At 36.2% G+C, this 15,784-nt stretch overlaps 1 pseudogene across 1 annotated transcript in view; it reads right to left on the minus strand.

Moving 5' to 3' along the window:
- LOC149213863 (uncharacterized) overlaps window positions 1–13,335 on the minus strand; it is a 124,186-nt pseudogene extending 110,851 nt beyond the window's left edge. The window contains exons 1-6 of the transcript XR_016250362.1: window positions 13,219–13,335; window positions 8,623–8,822; window positions 7,417–7,636; window positions 6,955–7,155; window positions 6,424–6,498; window positions 6,110–6,268 (exon numbers count right to left, since the gene is read on the minus strand). The product of XR_016250362.1 is annotated as an uncharacterized LOC149213863 (transcript). The remainder of the gene's footprint in view (window positions 1–6,109; window positions 6,269–6,423; window positions 6,499–6,954; window positions 7,156–7,416; window positions 7,637–8,622; window positions 8,823–13,218) is intronic.
- Between the last annotated feature and the right edge of the window lie 2,449 nt (window positions 13,336–15,784).

Here is a 15,784-nt window from a genome sequence, read left to right on the forward strand (position 1 = left end):
TTACCAAGGAAAAAGGAACATATAAAGAGACAAGCCTACTATCTATAGGAACTATGACAAACTCAATGAAGGGAGAAAACAAACTAGAAGGAACCTCCAACTATAGGGCCTGGAAAAAGAGGATAGACCTCATTCTCAAAAAAAACAAAGTTTTGGATCTCGTTAAAGGAAAAGTCAAGAAGCCTATTGATGAATCAAGTGATGCAGAAAAAGCAAAGTTTAGAGAAATCGAAATCGTGGCTATGAACCTAATCGTGGATGGAGTTGAGGATAACCTAATTCCATACATATCCAACATAACTTCTGCTCAAGAAATGTATGAGGCTCTCTCTAACTTATTCGCAATTAAGAACATTGGTCAAATAGCAAGCCTCAAGAATGAACTAAGAACTGTTAAGATAACGAATGATGATATCGTTTCATCATATTTTATAAGGATATCTAGAATCGAAGATGAACTCCAAGCAATAGATGAAGTTGTCCCAGAAAAGGAGCTTGTAATTACTGCCCTTTTAGGATTACCAACATCTTGGAGTGCCTTTGCATCAGGACTTAATAGTTGGAAGGATACTCCAACATTTGAACAAACGTGTAATGCATGTAGTCAAGAAGAAGCCAGAATATCGTTAGTAAACAACAAGAAGGAGAATGAAGAAGAAAACACCTCGAATGCCTATTCTGCTCATCACAAGAAGAAGGGAACCTTCAAGAAGTTCAAAGGACCAAAGAAGAAAATGGACCTATCCAAGGTCGAATGTCACAATTGCCACAATATAAAGAGTCCAAGGAATAAGAAGAGAGAAAGAGAATATGTGAATGTTGTTGATGAAGGTCCTCCAAAGAAGAACAAGATTGAAGAATCTGAGATCAAAGATCTATTTGCCAAGGAATCTTAGGGAATTTTATCTCTTACACATCCTTCTATTTTAAGTTTTGCAATATTCCCCTTCATGTTTTCATTTCTAGAATTTGTAGGTCTAATTGCCCTGTTAGAACATCTTTCTTTTGAATTTTGATAAGTTATAGATATCCCACAAAGATTAGATTAAGAGGGAGCCTTCAACATTTTAACAAAAGATAAGTATCTTATTCCTTATCTCCTCTTTTATATTTGGTTTCTATCGAAATGTGCTTGTATTGTAAGCTAATGATCTTTTCTTTATATTTTCCTTCGTTAGGAAAGCTTGCTGAATGCTCAAGAGTTATGGAGGAAACTTCAAAGGATAGAAGCATGGAAGAAGTTCTGCCCTTTAAGAGTTGATGCACTACAAGGTTTTTTAAAGAACATATCAAGGTATGTCTTAGACTATAAACTTTAAAGTGATCTTCATGTAAAAGGTACGATCATTCTTCTTTTGAAAATTTGCTTTACATTACTAACATTGTTATGTCTAGGGTTTTGAATCGTAAGAGATTCTTGTTAGGGTGATTAATCATTAGATTGAATCTACCCTCATTATATTATCATTCTTGTGGAACCCTAAAAGGTTCACTATAAAACCCTAACCTAAGGGTGTGTCAATATTGATTATTAAACCCTAGCCTACTTGGGGTTGACGATAAAGTCTAGAAATCCATTTTTCTTGATGTTTAGAGCTTTGGTATTATACATACCCTAGTTCATTAGGGTTTGTTATTAATCCTAGACCTTTAGGGATTGGTAAATTAAGGTTTATGAGAAAAACCCTGGTGATGTCTATATTAAGATTCTAGGGCTGAAACCTTAGGTGTGTATTCGTCTGTTTGATCGAAACCCTAGTCTTAATTGTTATATGTCTAACTTTAATATATTAATGTTTGTGTCTTGGGTTTACCTAGTAGATATTGTTGTGATTTGTTAGTACATGATTATAAAATCCTAGATATGTATATGTGAGTATGCTGACCTATTTATTGTTACTCATGTTTTAGTTTGTGAAATCTAGGGTTTGTAACAAAACCCTCATAAAGATTGATATTCTAGGACTTAATGATATTATTAATATGTTTTAGTTTTGATATCTAGGGTTTGCAACAAGCCCTAGTAGAATCTAACATGCATAGTAGAATTGTTATTTGATTAAATTGCTAATATCTAAAGGATTTGTGTCACAAAGGTGGAATCTAGGGTTTGCAAGAGTAAGATTTTGTTATCTTGATTGAGCTGCTTTAAGTCTTAATAATATGATCTAAGGTTTATAACAATAATCCTAGCAGAAGGTTGAAATATGCTTCTCTTGCCGAACCTAACTAGGTTTAGGTATCAAGATGTCTAAAGTTTGAATGTTTTAATGCTTCCATTATAATGACTTGATTTTTGGTATAGTTAACTACATACTTCTATATGTTTTCATTTGGTTGTACTTGCTATTAAAGGATTTGCAGGTACACAATCTTCAAGATGATGAAGATGTTCATATAAGCATGATGAAGGAAGATGACCTTGATACCATAAGAAGGAATGAAGCCATAAAAGGTTCTCTGATGTTATAGAAAAAGAAAGTAGTTAATCTCCCTAAGTTAAGAGGGAGCATGGTTCAAAGAAAAGAGTACATCTCCCCAATTGAGAGGGAGGGCATATTATGATGGATACCTTGTAGAAGAAATTGGCAAATGAATAAATCTGCAATATAATTAAAAGGAGAAGAAAACTTTTGACAATTTGCATGTTGTTAACTTGATGATGATATAAGCAACATCTGAATGAATGAGGACCCCAAAGGTTTGTGTTTACTTGTATGTATATTTGAAAGTTTATTGTTGATTGGGGTTTGTGTTTGTACAGGTAAATCTCTCCATAAAAAGGTTGAACACTCTGGAAGCATGCTTGGACAAATGGATATATCTAGTTTGATAGGGAGAGTTGAAGCATCTAATGGCAGATGCTTGGGAGGACATCTGGCCGGCCTATGTGTTGATGTCTAGATCCTGAAAAGGGAGGGTGCGTTGGTCATAGAACTCTGACCTTGGATACACACCTAGATCCCTGGGTTGATGGTTAGCAAGTAAGCCTGATGGTACCTACACTGGTTGAAAGCTTGAGTCCATCTTAGTCCCACCTGGATAGATAACCTTGGTCAAGTATCTAGTCTGAGGCACTGTGTGCCAGAACTCTTCGTAGTTCATTTTGGAGATCTTCCATGTACCTTTATATATAGGTAATTATGAATCCCTAATTAAGAGGGAGTGTTGAAGAATGTAACTAGTGTCAGTCTTCATAATTGTACTTGAGTCATAATGTAATATATTTATCAAAAGAAAGAAAGAAAAAATTATTATTAAATAAATTGACTTATTAAAGCATGGGTTTCATGCTTGGGTCAATTATTTATAGGTCAAAGCCTCCATTGCAGGCTTCTAGGGTTTATGTCAAGTGTCCTTGTCCATGTCATAATGTAAAGAACCCTTCTTGGGATTTATTTGTCAAAGAAGAAATTTATTTTCATGTAAATTAGGTCTTTTAGGCCTCCTCCACCAAGTCAACCTCAAACTGGACAAGTCGGCCTAAACTGGGTAGCAGAATCACTATATAAAGGTAGCAACTCAACTTCATTTGGAGCATCATCTCAACAAGCTTGATCTGTAGTTGCAGGACGCTGAAAAAGTGTGAAATTCTAAGGAAGAAGAAGAAAAGGATAGTGAAGGAGAAGGAGGTCTCTCACATGCATAAGAAGTCGAAACTCTCTCTCTTTTCCCACACGTGTGAAGTTGTGAAGCTGTTGCAGGGGCTAAAAATCTGCGGTAACTGGGAGGCCGAAATTCTGCAGCAGTTGCAGTATCTAGGGTCGAAATTTATGGGTTGTTGTTAGGCTGAACTTTGAAGTTGCTGAACAAGAAGAGACTATTGAAGATTGTTGTATCTTATTGAAAGGCTGAATTGGTGGAGGAGGAAGTTTTGTTGGTCTAAAGTCTTGGTCCATCTCATTTTGAATTACTGAAGGAAGAGTTCTTGACTAGGTTTTCCCCTACATAGGGGATTTAGCAATGGTTGTCCACCTACATCTGGTGTCCCTGATCTTCATGTTTTTCTTTTGATAATTGCTTGATGAAACAAAGATAAAAGAACATAAGAAAGTTAATGAGAACATAAGAATATCACAAGCAATTATCAACATAAGAAAATATTTTTGCCTTTCTGACTTTCTAAGAGAAAGAAAGGATGAAAAGAAGCATCAAGTTGAAGAAGGGGGAACAAGAAGGCAGCAACAAGATTTGTCATTGCTTGAAAACAAGCAATGTTGGGAAGGGGGGATTGTAATGTTCCCGAAAAATTAATTGTTCAGGGGACAAAGTAGCTTATCAATCCCCATAGGCAATATTCCTCCATAAAGGGGGAAATACCAAAAATTCCCACTATGGGGCGAGTTTTGGTGCAACTGGACAAAGAAACCCAAAGTTGGGGCTTGGAGTAAAGTTTATTTAACCAATTAAGGAAGGAAAGCCCCTCAAAGAAATCTATAAATTCAAGAGGGTTGGATTCATTTAAATCATCACTAGATTGGATCATTATCTTTGTTTTTCTCGAACATGAGGCTCTGAAGGTTTTAAGACCCCTTCTCTCCTATCAATTTCGGTTGTGAAAGATTCCACTCTAATTGATAATCTTATTTTTTTATTCTTCCTTTTTCCACCTGTTCTAGCACAAGATTATTGAGGGAAGCCCCTGGTCTGAGAAATTTCATCATGGAAAAATCATCCTAGGGCAATCTGAGTCCACTTCTGGCCATGTGAATTGATCTGAACAAGCAGACACATTGCTCTGTAACTTTCCTGAAGCAGACTAAAGTCAAGCAAGGAACCATCCGAGGATAATTTTTGGCCATACGGGTTGATTTGGAGGGTAAGCCAAGTTTTGGACAGACTGCTACTAAATCACGTGAAGCACCTCAAATTATTATTGACGCAGATCGAGGTTTTGTTGACAAACCATGCAATAAAACCAAGACTCCATAGGAAGTCCGTTGGTGGTCCAAGCTTGAATTAAAGCGAGTTTTCTTTGATTGATGCAAGTCTTCTGGTGCTCGTACATAACCAAGAACATCTTGTATTAGAGAGTTGAATTTGTCAGTGGTTGCATGCGAGTCCTATATGCCGTTGCAGGAATCAAGCAAGAGAGTTTGACTTTGTCAGGAGTCAAGCAACAAACTCACGCAGCGAATTAGTAAGGAAATTCGAACACGAGTACGAAGTGACAGCCTCAAATGTTAATTACGGCTTGACTTAATCGTGACCCCAGCATGAGACAGACTCGTGGCATCATACTTCTACCAGCATAAGACAGTTGTGCGACATGCTATTGTGTCATTCAAAACGTGATCACAAAAAACTATGGCAGACAATCCCAGCAATTTTGGTGGAAGCATGGGCAGTCATATTTGCAACAATGCGATTCTGAGGCATCTAAAGGATCTGGTTAAATAAAACTCTTATGGTGTTTATTGGATTGTATATAAAGTCGAACTGATGTTTTATGGTTGAATTTTCTATCATATCATGTACTTATATGGTGGAACAATAATATTGGACTGGTGTTCAACTTTCATTGATTGGGTTATTTGTAGTACTAGTAGTTTCTGATCTTTTGCATGATAGCGTTCTCTCTGGTTAATTGTATTATTGAGAAGCAGTGTTCAGTTGATCATACCACTGAGGTTTTTATACTGTAAATTGAGGAAGTACATTACTTGCTGAATTAACTGTAAAGGAAGAACTTGCTCTGAAATAAATCCTAGCTCCCTAGAAAACCTAGGGAAAAATTACCTTAAGTCATTACATGAAATTTCAAAAACATATGATCATTTTGGGGATTTAAAAAAAATGACAGACTACACTTCTTTTTTTGAATCTTTGAAAAACATTGAAGACAAATAAAATCTTACCAACAAACATGACCCAAATCTCATCTATGAACAAGCCTTTTTAGTAACTAGTTGGATTTGAGGGCAATATTATATGTTGTGACCGGCCCACAAAAGCATGCAAGAATACAAATTATAAAAAATATGCACAAGAATGCATGAGTGCAAGCAAAAAAACGATATTGTACAACCATAAAATTGAAATAGCCATCTAAAAGAGTACCTAAGATGCCATATTTTATCTGAAACACAACACAAGATATTCTACCAACCTTTCCATCTTCAGTTATTTGAGAGAGAAATAGCCACTTGGGATGTTCTGAATCTTTCCAGCAGAGAATATCTTCAGATTGATTAGTGCCCAAGAAATGGTAAAACACTTGATGATCAATATTGATATTTGTTTCTGTCCCTGCATCTAGCCATCTTCTCTGTCAAGGAAAAACAAGTGAATATTTGGAAAAATAAAAACCAATAGTGATAAAGTAACTAAGCGGCTATGATAAAGTACATAAGTAAATAGTAAAAAGTAAATAAGAAACTGTGATAAAGTACATAAATCACACTATCATCCGAAGAATAGTACGGACTTGGGAGCAGGATAACGGCTGTAAAAGAAACCTTTGTTGTCATGAGTCCAAGTAATGGATGAAAATTTCACCTGTTGACAATTGCAAAATCCTAATCTGAGGAATATAATTTGAAAACAATTCTACATATTCAATAATTAACGCTGAAAGCAACTTATAATCACACGATATGAAAAAGCTGGGTTAAAGAAGATTACAGTTAACAAATAGTCTTGGATATCCCCTTTTCACTCTACTAGAAGATAAGTGATAAATTTATGTGTCAGTTGTTAGTTACAATATCGAAGTGGAGAAATGTGTGCCACCAACAATAAAAACATGGCTTTAAAAAAAAAAACTCTATGTGGCTTGCAGCCTAGATTACCTTAGACTTGTAGTGTGACTTATCAGATGTTCTCTGTCTACTAGAACTTTTATTGGTACCACCTTGGATGTCTTATTCAAAAATACTTTGATGGTTGAGTCTTTTCGAATGCCTACTCGTGGGATGAATGACATGATGTTTAACAAGAGGTCAGAAAACTTACCCATGAAAGAGAATGGGGTTCTGTACTTTTATCTGCCACCCGGATAACCTTGATGTTCACCCAATCACTACCACTGACGCTTAAGCCAACTGCCAGGAATTCTACATTTTCACTGATGGCATAAATTTTTGATGCCGTTGTTCCATCTTCACTCAGAGTGTTAGGGTCAAGTAAGACCTCTGCTTCTGCTTCCAGATTTTCCTGTATATAATAATTTAAGAAAACTGAAAGCAAATCAGATTTGACCATTTCCCAACACGTAAAAAGGGAGGAAGAAGAGAGAAACAAAAGAAAAAAACAGCCCTACCGAAGTATTAAAAAACGAATAAAAATATGTTCAGGTAACAAATCAAATTTTCACAAATGACTTATTCGTATTCAGAAAGAAGTTGTTAATGTTCCTTTAAACTATAGCTTTACAAAATAGCCCTACCAATCTCTTCTCAGAAATTTGAAGTATACCTGGACATACAGGACACTCTGAGCTTGGAGCCCAGTGTTGAAGGTATAGAAGTACTTATCACCGCGTTTGTATGGACAACCATATTTAGGATAGTCAAAAAGAGTTGTGATACGCTCTCTCAGTTTCCCTCTTGTCTCACAAGTCTGTAGTAGGGATTCAGTTAAGGAAACTTGTTTCTCAACAAAATCCTTGACCTCCTTTGCACCAGGGTCTTCTAGCCTGACAGAACAATAATCGATATGTATTAAGACCCAAAATAAAACAAGACGATTCGAATTTATTCCTTTCATCAAATGGTAAAACATGAATTTCTGGCAATTTCTAATCTTCCATTTGGAAAAACTGTAGCGGTTTACCAACAGGGCAATGGTTTATAGTCTGTTAGGCTGCGTTCTAGTAATGAGTTAAACTGTTGAAGCACTTATCATGATGATGAATCAGGGTCAAAATTCAGTGGCCAGCATTATGATAATGCAGTTGACCTTTTCCAAAGGTCTGAGGTCATGTTAATGCGATAAATAATAGCCATTCAAATATAGAGGTGCTGTTAGTATTGATCCCATCCTAATGCGGTCTAACAAGTCCCGGATGACTTGGAAAAAGTTATTTAAGCTGTAAAACTCTCATTGAAAGGAGCTCTGTACCCTCTACCATGAAAGGAGTTTACACCCAACAAACTAACCAGAGGATTCTATAAGATTCTATAAAGCAAAAGAAAGGCATAGATTCATGGGCCACTGTTAACAGAATCTTCTATAAAGCAAAACTGTACACTCTCCCGTCAAAGGAGTTTACCGCCCAACAAACTAACCAGAAGATTCGATAAAGCTAAAAAAAGCATAGATTCATGGGCCACTGTTCACAGAATCTTCTATAAAAAATAGAAATTAAAATTTAAAAAAAAAAGGCATAGTTTCACGGGCCACTGTTAACAGTGGGTCCTGTGCTAATGCAGTGTTTTTGTGTAAAACTAATATTGTCTGTACCCGTTCCCCACAAAAGGGTTTTACCGATAACAAAACAAAACAACACAATATCTAAAATGAAGTGATAAGCTTTTCCCAGGTTCCATTCTCACCATGTCTGCCCCTTCAGATTGGCATGAGTTTGAGTGATGAGGCTGGTGCAAAAATTGGGTGATTTTGGATTCTGTCAAACAATAAGCAGCTAAGAATTTTCCAAAATTAAACTCAAAAAAAGCTTACCATCTGTAAGGATCGTGTACAAGGACCCCGTGATAGTTGTCTACTACAGCTTCATCTCTCCTCGCGTCTGGATAATGCAAGCGTTCTTCAGCTGGCAACGAACCCATATAAATTCAGCAAGTTGGCACAACCTAACTGAACAGTTAATAAATGAGGGCAAACTGCTCTTTGCACTCAGACTGATACCCTTCCAGACGATCCTGCATTGTGTACAGACATATGCAGTTAATAATTAGGGACTTCTTAACATGGCGATCGCCAATGGAAGTGCCAGTTGGGAAATAAAACCCAATTTATTTTCCAAAACGATAAGAAAAATCGGAACAGGAAGGAAGGAGGTATCCAGTGCTACTGAAAATGGCCGAACAACAGAATCTAGTAATTCCTTTGAGATTCATACAAATAGTGGAAAATGGTTTCCTTTTATAGATGTGGTTGAAACAATGCCTGTTCAATGTAGAAAAAACAGGCCTGACCAAAGGGCTAATTAAACAGACTGTGAGATTCATGAGGCTTTGGGAGATTGGTCTGGCGCGTGTATATATATACATTTCAGGAATAAAGGCGACCAAGTCTAGAAAAAATGCAATGCCTGGTTCATGAAAGATGGTTTCCCACGTCAATAAACTGAATGGTTGTAGTACTGATAAACACCTAATTTATATGTACTATTTATATGTACTTTCGAACCACTAACAGTAATTTCGAAAGGAGCTGATTTGATTTTTTATTGGAGTTTCAGTGGCAGAATCTGGTGGAAAAATGGTGCCAGAATTTGTGGAAGAAATATATTATTTTACTGTTATATAGGGCACTTCTATATGGAGGAGGAGACAAACTACCACCTCTTCTTCAAATGCTCTGTCTCTCAACAAATCTGGTATGACCTTGCTCAGTTTTTTTCTTTTCAACATCTTAACTTCATCTCTGTGGATGCAGCGTTTGCCTGGTGGGGCGCCAAAAGACTCTCCAGCTCATTCTTCCCATCACCATATGGTCATTTTGGAGGTGGCCGAACCTAAAAATTTTTGAGGACTCTTCTTTATTTGCCAAATTTGTTCTATCTTCCATCACTGCTCTTTATCTTCCAATCAGCTGAATGGTGCAATGGATTTTGCTTCTTTCTCAAAATGTTGTGAACATGTTCATACATGATGGTAATCTGCTCAACTTGGTTTGAGATGCTGTTTATCGGTAGTATGCAGGAGTTCATCCAACTCTTTCAGAACTATCTGAACATTTTGTTTATATATCCTCAATATAATATCATGATTTTCTTTCTAGAAAAAAATAGGGCATTTCTATTATGCCAGGTTTACATATAAGTTTGTGATTTCAATGAATTTTTATCATAGGACACTTTTATTATGCCAGGTTTACATATAAGCTTGTGATTTCAATGAATTTTTATCCAATTTCAAAGAAATTAGACCAGAAAAATCAACTAGAAAAACTTCCAACAAACTTTCAAATAATAATTTAACCACCCAACAAAACTTATAAAAAGTACAGATGGACAAAAAAAAATTACCAATGTGAGAGACTGAGAGACTAGCATGAGTTATCAAACAAATGAAATCCATAGCTGCCATCTTTTTGTGGAGTGGTCGATCTTCCCCCTCTAAAATTCATTTGGTGAAGATGGGCGCTATTTCTCGTCCAAAGGAGAAAGGGGGCTGGGGTCTCCTCGATATGCACCTTTTTAGCAAGGCGCTCATTTGCAAATCTCTTCACAGGGGCCTTTTTGGGAACGGTACGTGGAGCTTCTTGATTAGACAAAAATATCTTAAGGGCCGCCCCTTGGTTTACTGGTTCTACAGATCTTCGCTTGGAATCCGGAATGGATCTCCCATTTGGAACAGCTTCAAAAAGATCCAACCTTTCTTCAGGAAGTACCTCAAGTGGACTCTTTTCTCGGGCTCCAGTGTCCTTATTGGTATAGATCCAACTCTATACAATCTGGAATCCATGATTCCCCACTCTCTACTCTCTTTCTTTCATTCTAAAGGCTTCTTCACATGGAACTCTCTCATAGACTCCTGGTCCTCTCTTCAACCAATATGGAAAACCGACCTTCAGCTGGCCATCCCTCCCCTTCTCCGTCCCCTATGGCTTTCCTTCTCTGCACGCTTCTCCCACCTCGGGATCCTACAACTAGGCACAAAAGACTCTCTCATTTGGTCCACTGATACCACCATCCATCCCATCTCTGTCCGGAAAATTTACTCTGTCTTAATCGCTGATCTCCCTCCCTATCCCGCTGTTTTTCCGTTTAAGTTCTGGAAGGCCCTTTGCCCCCTCAAAACCATCCTTTTCTCTTGGCTTCTCTTCAATGATAAGAACCTCTCCTGGGATGTTTTACAGAGAAAGGGCTGGCACGGTCCTGGGAGATGTCATCTTTGCCTTCAGGCGAATGAATCCAATTCCCACATGTTTTTCCAATGTCCCGCCTCCCAAGCAATCTGGTATGATCTCTCTGTGCTTTTTGGTTTTCCTCACTGTGTTTTCCCCTCTGTCCTGGATGCGTTTTCTTGGTGGGGCGATCAAAGTTCCACAAGGCAGGCTCTGTTCTGTCTCACATGCTGGAATATCTGGACGTGGAGGAACAGGTGCATCTTCCAGGCCTCCTGCCTGCCGCTGGTTTCCATTTTGCCTTCCATAATGGGGTCAATGCCCTCTCAGATTTAATTGGCTCAATACGTTTCTCTAACCGAGCCCTGTTCATTTTTGTATCGTGCATCTCATTCAGCTTCGGGGCTTGTTTCTTCACATATGGCACCGAACTATGCTCTTCTGATTCACTGGCTGTGTTAATATGCGTTCCGGTTTACATCTCTTATTATGTTTTCTCACTCTATATTGCGCAGTCATAAGCGCTCATTTGGCTCTCCATTTGGTCACCATGTTACTGTATTTTCTGCGCAGTCATATGCGCCCTTTCGGCTCACCATATAATCATCATGATACTTCCCCAGTTCGGATTCTGGCTGTGGCCATGCGCCTTCCATTCTGATATTCAGATTAAGACTATGTGTCTTCATGTAACCAAGACCCTTATATTTTCTCAATATAATATATTCTGATTTTTCCTACTGAAAAAAAGAGAGACTAGCATGAGTCAACCATTCAACAATAAAACTGAAAATTCATATTGATGTCATAAATCCCGGCCCGATTGTCCATACCTGTTATCGATTTTAATAAATTTTGAATCTCTTTCCCAGTACAAAAGGAGAAGGGGAGGAACCAGAGAGAAATATGAAACATTTTTTCCGCGGAAAGTCGGGCATGATTTTGATCAAATTTAACGGAGGCTTTTGGAAATATGGGTTATGATCATCCATCTTCAGAATTTTGGGTAACAGGAGGGTTACCAATGGTGTTGAATTTGAAATAAGTGAGATATTTTGAAATGTATTTAGGTTTATTATAGAATATAGTAGGGATTTATTGAAATGGTAGGTTAGAATATAGTAGGATGTTAGAATATTATAGAATATAGTAAAATGTTAAAATATTATAGAATATAGTAAAATGTTAAAATATTATAGGGGTTTATTGAAATTACAAGTTTGATATGTGAATTTTTTATAATTGAAGTGCTTTATGGTTCTTGAGAATATGGTTTCTAAAAAGACTGAATTCAAATATACAATCAAAAATTCACTTTAATCAACGCAATTCTATTTATTTCCACCATAAAAAACTATCAAAAATTCAAACATTCCAAATAAAAAATTTGTTAAAAAAAATTCTAACCAATTCATTATCCCAAAGGAAAAAAATATATAAATATATACACCATAAAGTTAAACTTAATCAAATATAAACTAGACATGTGTAATTCCATAATTCCATAACTCACCTGTGTAATTCCATAACTCATAAGAGCAGAATTTACCCAAATAAATAAATAACTTTGAAAGGAGAAAACATAGACCCTTCATTTTACAAATTAGTTAGTTCACAGAAACAGCAAATTACTCCGAAAACATAGAATCTTCATTTACATAACTCATAAGAGCAGAATTTACCCACATAAATAAATAAATAATTTTGAAAGGAGAAAACATAGACTCTTCATTTTTCAAATTAGTTCACAGAAACAGCAGATTACTCCGAAAACATAGACTCTTCATTTTTCAAATTAGTTGACAGAAACAGCAGATTACTCCGAAAACATAGACTCTTCATTTTTCAAATTAGTTCACAGAAACAGCATATTACTCCGAAAACATAGACTCCTCATTTTTCAAATTAGTTCACAGAAACAGCATATTACTCCGAAAACATAGACTCCTCATTTTTCAAATTAGTTCACAGAAACAGCATATTACTCCGAAAACATAGACTCCTCATTTTTCAAATTAGTTCACAGAAACAGCAGATTACTCCGCACTGAGAAGAGAAGGCCGGAAGAATGCAATATAGAGTACTAGTAGTAAAGAAATAAAGTACAACTGAACACCTAAAAGCATGTGCAATGCATGAAAACAAAAATCATACATCAGTCTGTAAAAAATGCAAGTTCATAGCCTAAACAATCGAAATCACACTAAATATGTACCCAAGTTTTCTGTGACAGGGAATAGTTACCACAAGCTTGATTTGGTTCCGATTTCCTGACAGAAAACCAGTGAACGCTGTGGCCTCTTCAAGGCAGGGATTGTGTGTTCGTTGATTTGGGTGTACTGAAAGTGTGCTGTGTAATATGCAAACCAAGGTGTAGACATTCAACGCTCATTGTGGTACCCACGTGCTCTTCCTTCACGTTCCGTTCCGTTTGGCCTCATGGATAAGGTAACGGAAACGGTAGCTTAACGATCAAGAGAGCGATTGGGAATTATATATCATCAATATTATGACTATGATATTTAAAAAAAAAAAATTATAAAATATGTATTTTTTTTTTTTTTTTTCGAAGGTGGTAAAACCTATCAACTCAGGTGTCAAACCAACAGTGAGGACAGCCATCTCTGGCTGCTATCAGCGAATGCTGGGTTTGACTCATCACTGTTAAATAGGAAAACCACGCCACTTGGCATAACCCTGCTGGTGGTCCGTAATCGGGAGCAGGCTCTCACTCCTGCCAGATGCCTCTGGGTCTTGGGCCGTTAACCTGTTTCCTTACGTCCGAGGAAGACGAGCTCTTAGCCAAGCAGAAGCAGTTTTACGGCATACTCCAGCCCGAATTATAAAATATGTACTTATATGTATGTATTATGATGTTAATAAAATTTAAAAAATTATAAAATATGTAATTATATGCATTATTATAAGTTTAATAAAATTAAAAACAATGAAGCGAGTCGGCATTCAAATCCTTCATCGAGTCTTGGCAATTTGCCTGTAAGGAAAATTAAATTGCTATCTTGGGAAGGACAGAGCATGATCGACAAAAAAAACAACGAGGATTCAAATTTAATGGAGATAGATGGGTGCAATTGGGGATGTTTGGCAGAAGAAATTATATTTAAACTCCCTTTGTTGAGCAATTGGGCATTCCCCCTGCTTTCTGAGTAAATCTCTTGCTCGTGGTCCCTGTCAAAGTGTTGGACGATGGCTTCATGGGGTGAACAACATCTGAAATCTATGGAGGAGCACAAGAAGAAGGTGGTGCAGGTTCTTTTTAAATTGCTCATGGGAAAGCTTGATTTGTTGATGCGCCGAATTGAGCTCCTCGAGGGAGATAAAGTGAACAATGCGACTGAGATGGAGGCTCGACTTGAATGTTTGGAAGTGAGGGTGGTGACGAATATTATCAAAAGCCATAGTTTAATTAGTTGGAGGTATTGTCCGGAAAATTATTGAAATTTTGGTTAAATTATTGAAATTTTGGTTATATTTAGAGAAAATCCGTCAAAGATTTTTGTAAATCCAAGTTATAGTTGTTAAACTTTAAAATTTTAAGTGTCTTAGATGTTTTTGATGGTACTGAATCTATTTACACTATCAAAAACACAATTCAAACACTGATTTTACAAGCTTTTTTGAAATTTTTTAACCTAAATTTAGCCACTTTTAAAGATCCTCACAAACAATTCCTCCAACTCCATAAAAAACTCCTTATCAAAAATAGAATTTGATTTGATGCCGAATGGTTCAGAACTTGATCAAAATAGAATTTGACTTGATACAAAATGGTTCAGAACTTGTATATGACAGCCTGTTTGAGGAGGTCAATGAAATTATGGTCGTGTATGACAGCTTGTTTGAGGAGTTCAATGAAATTATGGTCGGGATGCCAACCCCAAGCCCCACGAAGCAGGAGGGGAATCCAGATGGAGGTGCAAAAGAAGCAGGGGCAACCAAGGGGTAGTGAGTCTTCAGCGAGGAAGCCTGCCTATGCAGCCATGATTGAATATGTTTTTTCTATGTATTGCAAATATATCTTTTTGCTTGGGCAATTTTGTAGAGTTTATGGGAAATATCATTGTCAAATTATAGCCCATTGCAATAAATATCTTTTTGCTTGGGCAATTTTGTAGAGTTTATGGGAAATATCATTGTCAAATTATAGCCCATTGCAATAAAGTATTGTTTGGGATATATTAACATCTAGAAATAATAAACTTAATTGAAGTAATTGGTTTAATTTGGTGTAAATGGTTTTGATCATGTAACCTAGAGTATATAAATAAAAATATATCTAGGTTACATGCGCTAAGTCTCTCAATGTCAAATTTGATAAGAAAGAAGAGACTAATATAGGTTAAGTTAGTTTTGGAAAGATGTTGGATAGTGTTATTGATTTACATAAAACATTGACTTTTTTTAATAATATTTTTTTCTGTTTTGATAATATTTTTCATTTCTATTTTAATAATATTTTTTATTTATATTTGTTTTTTCACAATTTTGATAGGTTAATTTTGTTTTTATATCATACACACTTAAATTATACAAATTTGTATATTTATAAGTCTCTCGATGTCAAACTTGACAAGAAAGAAGAGACTAATATAAGTTAAGTTAGCTTTGGAAGGATGTTGGGTAGTGTTATTGATTTACATCAAACATTGACTTTTTTTAATAATATTTTTTATTTCTATTTTAATAATGTTTTTCATTTCTATTTTAATAATATTTTTTATTTATATTTGTTTCTTCGCATTTTTGGTAGGTTAATTTTGTATTTATATCACACACTTAATCTATATAA

This window comes from Pinus tabuliformis, chromosome 1_1 (genome assembly GCF_031772625.1).
Source record: "Pinus tabuliformis cultivar Carrire ecotype Pingquan chromosome 1_1, CPIR1, whole genome shotgun sequence".
Classification (NCBI taxonomy): domain Eukaryota; kingdom Viridiplantae; phylum Streptophyta; class Pinopsida; order Pinales; family Pinaceae; genus Pinus; species Pinus tabuliformis.